Genomic DNA, 11,044 nt, shown 5'->3' on the forward strand with positions numbered 1-11,044 from the left:
ATGAAGTGCGCACGTGCTACAGCTTTTAAAAGAACGGGAAAATGGTTGACGCAGAACGATGCTACCGGATTGCCTGATTGCGTTGGAGGTTCCTGCTATTACATATTAGTTGGTCATTTAGCCCTGTGACCTGTGTGGAGGCTTCTACGCATCATCGCAGTTTAAGTGTTTGCTGCGAGGGGGATCAATCAGCACGCTGTCGTATAGGATAGTGTAAATGAGACGCCGACTGTGGTACAATTTATGAACGAAGTTAGCTTTCTACGCGTACTTTGGCGAAAAGAAATTAACAAATGGGCAGCGAAGGAAACGAAAGTGAGCTTTATGAAGGAATGTTTGCAACACAAATAAACTGCATGTAAATCACATACACTGAACGGTACCTCTTCGCGATCAGTGATAGTAATGCGCCCGTCAATTGTCAAATCAGCTGTTCTGATTAAAAGCAACATCAGTGCCATTTTAATGGAAAGCTTTCGCACGAAAATGGCTTGTTGCAGTCCACATTCTAGGTTGCATTTTGGTTGACGCATTATAATCGTGCATCTCAAGAAAATCCTATATTTGATGGAAAATGACCCGACGGTTTTACCCAGCGTTGAAGATGAAATGAAAGCCCTACAATTAGGAAAACTTGAGGCTGAAAACGCAGGATAGATTAACCCTAACGTGTACCAGAGCGACCACGCTAACCTAATCGCTTGTAGGACTGCCAGTGTCATGGCTGGGTGGCTACAAGCAGAGGCTGTCTTCACAGCGCACAACAGAGTGCACATGTATACGTTGAATAATTCAACGGCACAGATGCATAGGCGTAAAGAATACGCTAACCTGTTAGCGCAATTTGCATCAGGATGAGAAATCAGTGCATATTCTCCCTGTAGACAGTCAAATATTAACGTTTCTACCATAGAAAAGATGCAAACGCTATTCAATCCTTCACGAAAAATGAGTTGAAAGCTGCTCTTAAGACAAGCATAACACGGTAGATTTCCTAAAGCAGCTTTCCGGCAGCAAAACGCCAAATTATCTTAACGATTGACTTCAGTACCCGAAAGCTACTGCTTGCGTTAGTGATGTCGTAATGCCTGGATCCGCCTTATAATCGCACATATAGGGCTCTTCAGCATGAAATCTCGGCGTGAATGCTTTTATTTTCGATTAGTAATCGAATCGATAACGTCGTATTAAAATACCACGGATTACATTCAAAAGTTACTTACTGAAAGGGCGCATTGAGTGTAGCGTAAAATTGGGATACTTGATGTTCGTTTATCACGTTGTACGCTGAGTCCGACTAACAACTCCGATATGAAACACCAGCAAAGGACCACAGAGCGCAAACCAACGCGACATGGAGCTTCGTACCGCAATGCCATAGACAATGAGCTTGCGTGGCGAGTCGGCCAGCACTGTGTGATTTAGCATTCTTCGGAAACACCTTCCACCGCTGGCGTTCTTTTTTTAAGTCTTGAGTGTTTGCGCGCCAAAACCACAACACAATAAGGAAGCACGCCGTAGTGGATGTATCCGGAATAATTTCCACCAAATGGAGTTCTTAAAGTTTCACCCAATGTACGGTACACAGGCGTTTTCGCATTTCGCACCCTCACGGAATGCGGCCGCCATGCTAGGGGATTGTTCCCGCGCGGTCAGGCTTAGCAGCGCAACGGCGAAGCCACTACGACACCACGGCGGGTGTGTTCGCGTTTCATCTGCCCCCGGAAGTACTCAGCGTATTACGCGTTTGAGCGGCACACATAATGGCTAGCAAGCTCCTTATTTATTAGACAACCGAAGCTTATCTCTCACAGCAGACAAGTCGCTGTAGATTTCGAGGTTATTTCTCAGATATAGCGGTCGTCGCGATTCGAATTGCCAAGATTCGTTCTAGTTAGCTGGATAGAAAGAGCTTCGGGCAGCGGAGCTGTAGAGCTGGCTACAGAGAACCCTCTCAAAGGCATGAGAAGTCGTAGCAGATGACAACACTTACGTTTAGTGACGTCAGGGGCCGTTGGCTGAGCCCAATTGCGTTACCGCGTGCGGAAAGCAGTGCTAAGCCACTGCGGCACGCTGCACCTTCTTGGAACTGCGTCCCCGCCAGCAATGGCGCCGCAGTTGCAAATTCTTCTTCTTCGAAGCACGCGCGGCAGTTTCGTTAAAAAATAAAAAATGGGGAAGGCAATGTTGCCTACGTCCAGGTCCATCATTTCATTTCAACAAACTCTCATCCAATATTAAAAGAAAGATAACCAACAATGAGCGCATCATAATGTTGCTAATATGGAGCCATATAAAAGGCGGTCGCGAGCATCAACAAGCCGAGTCCGAATTTGGGTGGTTTGGGCCATACTTTCGCCACGCGCAGCTTTAAGCCCCCCTTGTATCGTCGTCGTTTAAATCAGAAATGTGGTAGGCCTCATTTACTCATCATTTTCGTGCTGCGAAGAAAGCATGCGTCAGAAAGCATCCGATGCAAATGTTGCGGCAATTACAGAGAACCAAATATGACCAAATACGTAAAACATCTCGATGTGAGATGCCACGTTGATCGTTTGAAGCTTGAGTTTAGCTTCTTGCAGGTTGTAGTGCACCATTTCAAATCCTTCAGTAGGTAGGCCGCTGCTGCATTGAACATTTGTTTTCGTGAGCAACAAAAAGCCGTCATGACACGCTAATGGCTCCGATAATATTTTTCTATTGGGGGAAAATATGTTTGCTTTAATATCGTAAGGAAGGATAAAATATTCGTGAATAACTCATAACAAATGACCATCCTATACGAATGGCAGAAACGCGTTATGTTTGACACGTAAATGCAGCCGAGGTGTTCTCATGAGCTTCTCTCTTGGAGTTGTTGTATATGGCTCCCTCTCTTATGGCAGCAATAAACAGTAATTCTATTTCCTCGGAACACTTTGTGACATCTATCGGTGCCACTGCGAAGTCCGCGCGAAGCCCTTTCCCTCCAATCTGAGAGGGCGTGGCATTCGAGGTTGCACGGGTGACGCGCCTGTGCGTATGAGCCACGTACTTGAGCCGGACTCCTCTATGGCGCGCTTCTGTATTAATATCACTGGAACCTCCCGCGACTACAAGTTCCAGGGACTTTATTACCTGCGGCCACGTTGCGGCAACTTGCGGCGCCCATCAGATGCCCTCAGAGAAACGTGGTGCTCCGGTGCATGTGAACGCTGACAATTATAGGCCTCCTCGCCCTGTTGAGCTGACAAGCACAGTACATACGACGCGTGCTAAAGATCGTGTATGCTAAGCATTACATCAATGCGCCCCGTGGCAAAAGCTCACATTTCAAACAAATTGCTCTATTCGTCGCGGGGGCCACGCTCCCAGCCGGGGAGTCGACGTATATCGCACAAGTGCGCCTACGCACATGGCAGTGATGTGACGGTGCGCATAGTGGCACGCGACTTTGAGAATTATTCTACGGAACAGCAGTTATTTCATTTATATATTGCTTCAATAGACCAATTAAAGTTAAGAGAAATAATAAAACCTGCGAACCGAATGTTTGCGCGTCTTTGTTTTACTGCGTACCGTAGATGTACTTCCGGTTCGTCTTCTAGTTCCTTTAAAGTGCAGTGGCACGCGCAAAGAGCAAAACCATGTCACTATCTACCGTGTTCAAGCACGCGATTATGTTCTGCGATGCGCTTGCGTCTGCCTCTGTGTTCGTGTAGGGGAACTGGCCCGCGCAGCGAAAAAGCGAGAGAAAATAAAAAGAAGCCGGGGCAGGTAACGTATGGGTCAAGCGATCCTGCCGCTCTGGTATGACGGAACGTAGGGAAGGGATTTCACTTGCGGAGGCTGAAGCGGGAAGGTGGAGAGGCAGTTATATTGGCGATGACGCTCCCCTCTTGAAATAATGGGGTTCGTGGTACTGAAATATCTACATATCGGCTATTCATGAGCCGAATTGAAAAATTATTGCTGTTGACGGCACTTAGAGAGCGTATAAAAAAATTTTTTTATGTTACTTGGTGAGGGGCACCTTCGCCCCCTCTCTCCCCGTAGGCATCCGAGGCGCAGCGCATAGAAGCGGCGGGCTGCTGTGCTTGAAGAACCCGTCTGAAGCTGGTTCGATTCTGCCTAGCACTCAAGATGCGCTAAAGAAGATTTTTTTTTTTTGTTTTTCAGGAGTCCCATGAACGATGTTAGGCTCGTATGTTTAGACCACACCTTCGGCATCAGCCTGCGTTTCCTTTGCTGCACTATATTAGGGATCGGTTCATATTATTGGCTATCTACAAAGCCGGAAAGGACACTGGTGTAACAACGGCAAGAATGCCGCTCACATTAAAAGGAATTTAAACTCATCATCATCATCAGCCTGGCAACGCCCACTGCAAGGCAAATGTTTCTCCCATGCTTTTCCAACTACCCCGGTCATGTGCTAATTTTGCATATGTTGTCCCTGTAAATTTCTTAATCTCATACGTCCAGCTAGCTTTCTGCCGCGGCCTGCTCCGCTTGCCTTCTCTTGGAATTGAGTCCGTAACCCATAATGACCATCGGTTATCTTCCCTCCTCATTACATGCCCTGCCCATGCGCATTTCTTTTTCTTCATTTCAAATCAGATGTCATTAAGACACGTTTGTTCCCTCATCCAATCTGCTCTCTTCTTATCCCCCCCCTGTAAGGTTACACCCACCATCCTTCTTTCCATAGCTCGTTCCGTCGTCCTCAATTTAAGTAGAATCGTTTTCGTAAGCCTCCTGGTTTCTGCCCCGTAGGTGAGTACTCGTAAGGCACAGCTGTTATACACTCGTCTCAGATAGAGAGCACGCAACTGCTCGCTCAATAGCATAATACAGTTCAGTAATTGATTTGTGGCTACTGCAGCATGCTGGGTATGTCTACGGCTCTTGTTATTCATTATGCAAAAAAGGGAGGAGGGCTGCAGACAGGACACAAGAGTAGAGAAGTGGACAACACGAACGCCGACATGTTAGCTGGCAATAATATAATACAATATGCTGCCTAATTTTACTGTACTTATCCAGTAAAATTGCACTTATGTCGTCGTACCTGTGACGACCGCGTAAAGACGCAAAAGAAGACGGTGTGTGACGAGTGCCCAAGTAGGTATAGCAGTTGCAAGAAAATGGCCCGGACCCACCAAGGGCGATAGATCGAGAAGACGGGGAAATAAAGTAACAAGAAAAAGAAATGAAACACAAGCAGTGAACGCTTACGTGAATTGTCAGTCTTTCAGGAACAGAAAGACGTCCTTAAATATTAGAAAATTAGAAAAACAGATTATTAGAAAAATGAAAATACAGAGAAAGGAAGAGAATTTTCTTTGGAAATGGAATATCACGGTTTAGAAGGGGTGGTTCTTTAATACGCGATCATGTTCTGGCTTCACTGATCATCTTTTTCACCTGTATTTGCATTTATCTTTTCTCTCTCCTACTACGATCTGTTTTTCTTTCTTTTCGCCATTCACACGTATCGAGCTTTGGACCATCTTGCGTCGACAACAACGCTCCGGGAAAATTTCTTCGCAGCTGCGTTACGAGATATCTCAGAAGACTGGAGGTACCTAGCCCTTGTAACCGCAGCATATATGATGTTATTGTTAGTACAGCCGCATGATGGCTGTCAATAAAGCACGGGAGCAGTGCGCTTCCGAAGTGGGGCTGTGCGCATCGAGGCACTGTGCACTGCTGTTGATGATCATGGCAATTATAGTGATGATGCTGATGACGGCACATTCTATTGGCACTCCCTTCGAATCGGTGTAGTGACAGTCGCCTAGCCTGCTTGAGCTAATACCGTTTTCCTACGTCTATTGCAGTCTCGCATTTTGCCTACAAATCTCTTTGCTTTTTCTTTCTTGATTAAATCCTCTATCTGTATATTGTACCTGTGCATATAACGGCTCCGGCCCCATCAATACGTTCTCTTTTCTTTTTCTTTTTCACCAATGCTCCAAGATCTCCTTGCTTATTTCCACAGCTGGCCAGTTAATGCTTCCATCCGCTCTGCTTCCCAGCGCTTCTAGAAGTTGCACGTTTCCTACGGCTCCTGCTGGGAGAATATTTTGGCATTCCATTACGATGCACTGAGTCGTGTTCGGAATTTTGCTGGGGCAGACGCAAGTTGCGAATATTTGCTTCGGTATATATTTGTCCTTGGCAGCAAGCTCCGGTCTCAGGCAGGCAGCCACAGCACTTCTGCACATAATTGCTTTGCTAAGTGATTTCTTGCCGTATTTGTAAATCTTCGTGGACGTTTTTTCGATTTTTCCACCATTTGCATACATTTTACCCACTCTGTGCCCCTCATTCTATTTTGGTGACTCCTGGTTGTCTATGATTCCCTTTCATACTGCACTTAATTTTACAGCTTGAAATTTACGCTGCAATTCATTGCAAATTTTCTTGACCTCTTCCTCCATTCCATGTCTGCACCATAATGTGATACAGATTTTACGGCAGCTCAATTTTACTATATTTTACCCACCCAACAATTTTCATTCACATTCCTGAGGATTTCTTTTAAAATTTGTTTGCTCTCAAAAAAAGAGCCAGCCATATGTCACGTAGTACTGTTTCATTTGAAGTTTTTTCTTATGCCCCCAATTCCCATCGACCCACCCACTTTTGGTTAACTTACTACACTGACAATGTGACCGTAGCCCCAAGGTGTTCCGTGTTTTTTTATTGCTTTTTTTATCAGAGGGGGTGCTCTCTCCTTTGGCAACTGCACATGTAGCGGTTGCGCGTGGCCGCTCTGCCGTATCTTGAGAGCGATCTGTGTTGGGGGCAGGGTCTAGGGTACGTCGCCGTCTCGTACCTTTGTGCGTGCTGTGTGTCCTCGGCGATCACTTTGCCTTGAAGCGATAGACAGCGCGAATGTCATTTCGCTCGCAGCTGATGCCGCGTTACCTCATGTCAGCGTTACCTCATGTAAGAAAAAAATAAAGATAAGCCACAGGTTGAGCACAATGCTAGCGGCGAGCACGGTCGGCGATCATAAAAAAATCTGACGAGTGGGTAAACGGCGTCAGCTTTTACACATGGCTCGTCGACGGCGTACACGGGTGTTTTCACATCGTCATCTTATCCAAATGCGGCCATCGTGGTTGGAATCGAATCAACGCCCCCGAGTTGAGCGATGCGATTCCATAGCCACTGGCCTGCCGGGGTGGGCTTAAAAAACGCCACAGCTTTGCTCTGACTCATTTCGTTTAGAATGACGCTGCTAGCGAGGGACTTCGCAGAGGTCGTTTTGACATTTCGCTTGAAATTTCTTTGGTAGCTTCGATAATTTTGGGCTGGTATATTACCTGGTCTCTGGGCACTTGATATGTTAATCTATTGACTTTGAATTTCCCTCAGTTGAAATCGTAACGAGGGGCATTTGGGAGAAATTAGAGTTCGACAAAATAGGAATATCACGAGCGCGCTTATGCGTGAAAATAGAAGAAATGTGTTAATGACCTGAGGGCGCCTCTTCTAATTCGTCTTCTTTAAGCAACCATATGCTGGAGGCACATGGGATTTTGTAGACAATAAAAAAATCTATTTCGTTTGCATCGCAGACTGCCTAGCATTTAAGCAGGCGTAAGGTCTTGCTTTTCGAACTACCTAATGCGCTGCAGTACTTGCTTGGCATGAGAACTACTTTTCCCATTCGGGAGTGTAAGTGGGTTCGCTTGGTTAGCCTAATAAAACTATCGCTTTTTTCCTTAATAATTTTTTAGGAGAACTGGAGAACCATGACCTGCTGGGAATCGCCGCGAAAGCGAATAAGCAGAATATAAGGTTCAATTAAAGGGAAAATGTTGTTCTTGCACAGAATCCAGTTTTGGTGAGCTGTAATCGACGACAGACGTTCGCCTAAAGTTACGGTGGTATTCCAGTAGTTTTGAAGTGGTACTGCATTTATTTTCATTAAATCAACCCCTATTTACACAGAATGTTCTTTGTTGTTGATGGTTGACCTACGTGGACTGGTACAGACAGATCAAACAATATGTTATGGTCACTTGGGCTATAAATGCGGTTCCGTCACAGTGTATTCGGGATTAGAAACAAGCACAAGATCAAGATTAATATTGCTTCGGGTTGGTATATTTACTGACTACACAAATTTTAACATCAGACTCACAACAAGGATGTCCCTCTAGAGACAGGAGTGTGCAATTGGATTGTTGTAGTCAACGTTAGGAAAATTAATATCTCCACAGAGCATACACCTGTCTCGAGGAAAACGAGAATTTAGGTAAAGTATAACAGAATACAGTTCTTCAGTGAACGAAATGGCTGAATCCGGTGCACAAAAAGAAGCAATAAATACGTATTTGCGTGAAGGAAGCGGAATATAATGCACATAATTGCGTTATCAAATTTTGTACGTAGAAGCACAAAAGACAAGCTAAACTAACCAAAAACTTTCAGGCCCCTCCTCCTCGCCATTGCTGTGCAGTATTGAGGGTACATGTATCTTCCATGTTATTGAGGATACATGCATGTTCCAACTAAGCTTCCTAAGCTGATACTGCTGCAACTAAGCCACCTGCATATAACTATAGGTCACTAATTTCTTTTATATTTCCGCCAAAGGCCTCCAGCGATGGCAGGATATGAGGTCTTCGTGTACCAATTGGTCGAGAAGAGTCCCGTGGTGGCGCTTGCGTGGTCTCGGTAACAACAAACCCCCCCTACGTATCGGCATAGCTATTCCCTCAGTTTTTTTTTTTTCGTTGCTTTGGTGCCATCACACTCGTTCGCAGCCACCGTACTGTGCTGCGCACGCCAATGCGTGCGGCGTCCTTCGCGCAAATTCCGATGCCGCTATAATGTCATTATCGAAGTTTCGCTTGCGTTGTGCTTTGTTACTAAGTCTTATGATTGCAAGATGCTAGGATGGGTATTCGAGAAACATTGTAATACCGAATACTCAGTTTCTTTCATGAGCGTCCACACGAGTTGTACACACGCACACAATTTTCTATTCTCTGACCTTAACAGATAAGTTGACAACACTTCATGCTGAAGTGTCATAGCTATTATTGGCGCTGGCTGTATCTATGTTTATACGTATTGAATGTGACTGTGTGACACAGAACCGCCTTTTTATGTTACTTGCGGAGATATTTTATTTTTCTATAGCTCACCCTTCAATTTCTTGCTCTTACAATTCACCAGGTAATGGAGTTATGAGGGGCAGTAGTGTGAATAGCAGCGGTATCCTGCGATGCTTCGTGCCCTTACAGATCGCATGAAACCGTTTTGGGCCCAACCAGGAAGAAAAACTGCAAAATAATTGCACGTTAATTAATATGCCGCTAACGAACGCTTTACGTCAGAATCAGTATAATATGACAGGTCGTTGGAGCCTAATGTGCCCTCTGTATACACGATGCGACACAAAAGCAGTCGCTGTACGCGTTGTAGATGCTGTACGCTTGTCCGATGCTCCTGTATTGCGTAAGCGGTAATATGCTTGCGGACAAGATAAACTCCACAGTGGTATTTGCGCCATCCTGCAGAGAGTCCTTGTTTAAGTTGATATAATTAGATGGCGACCTGCTGGCTGGGCGTCAAGTAGAGCAGCTACTCCTATCAGTTACAAAAGCGCCAGGGGAAAATCGCTTACAGCGCCGCATAATAAGAAGTTGTCATATTATGGAGCTAAAGCAACCCCAGTAAATTGTTTCGGAATGAAAATATACTATGAGCAACAAAGACAAATTTTTTGAAGTACTAACAGACATTTCGTTCAATGAAACAACGTAGCTAGGAGTCAAGCAATTTCCGAGCAAACATTCTTTTTGTCCGTAAGTATTTTCTGCTGCATTATAAACTTCTATAATACGAAATTTGTGAACGCATTGAAGTAACCTAATATACAAATGAAAAGTATCGCATCGGATACAACAATAGTGGTAGTATCTTGTATTTGTATACCAAATACTTGTTGCCCAATGATTGTATCTCAAATGTTTGTATCACATCACGATACCATAATAAAGTACCTTTGCCCAGCCCGGCTCCACCACGCCCAACTCATCACGTACACGAAATGAATAACAAACGTTATTGTTTAGTAGCTAATTATCTGCCACGTCAAAAGTAGGCAAAAATTCCATGAAAGTGGCCACGTAAGAGTCGTTTTCATCCAAAATCGCTTGCACAGTTTCTTTTTGAAGACAACGTCTTCGGAAACTTTAGATCTATTTCGGGTTCGTGAGATCTCAAAATCTGGCAACTTTCGTCTTGTGAAAATAGCCGTCTTTCTTACCCTGTGGTGCATGTATGAAAATGAGAAATGCATCAAAATGAAGTTTGGAGAACAATACGCACCAAGTTAGCATAGATTTAAGAACAAAGCATTTATCAAGTGCCCCCTAGCACAATGAGGTCGAAATAAAAACTTGATGTCCTATTTCAAACCGCGCGCACCTAAAACCGAATGCGGAAGTTTGACTTGACTTAATAAAGCATAAGCGCCGACCTGAGAGATGTATGAGTTTAAAATTTTGGACTGGTGCCGAAGGTAGTTCAGCTAAAAGAAACAACCATATGATACATTAATGCGCCCAACGAGATTGTTTTTTAACCTCAACGGCTTTTGATTTGCCTTATTTTTGGAAGGTAAGTTCGCTTTGCCATCACAATCTCAAAGGAATGATAAGAATTGGCATTTCTCAAGGACTGACTGGACACAGAGGAGAAGGAAAAAGGAAGAACTTCATAGTTTTAATGATACAGCAGAAGTTGGCGTTGCAAATAAGCTGCTGCTTGTCAATCAGAAGCCTATCGAGCCTTATTTTAAACGAACTATTTGTTTCTTGAGAATACGCATACGATTTTTTGGGCTAGAATCACACGCGATGAAAATAGCAAGATAATAGCGATAGACGGGCCTCGCAGTTTAGACGCGTTTCTCAAGATACTCCCCTATCTTTAAAGCGGGTGAGCTTAACGATACTACGACAATTATTGCCAGACTTGAAGCGACACAATTGATCAGTGCTTTCAATATCACGGTCATTAATTCTAACTGTAA

The sequence above is a fragment of the Dermacentor variabilis genome, chromosome 8 (assembly GCF_050947875.1).
Source record: "Dermacentor variabilis isolate Ectoservices chromosome 8, ASM5094787v1, whole genome shotgun sequence".
Lineage (NCBI taxonomy): Eukaryota > Metazoa > Arthropoda > Arachnida > Ixodida > Ixodidae > Dermacentor > Dermacentor variabilis.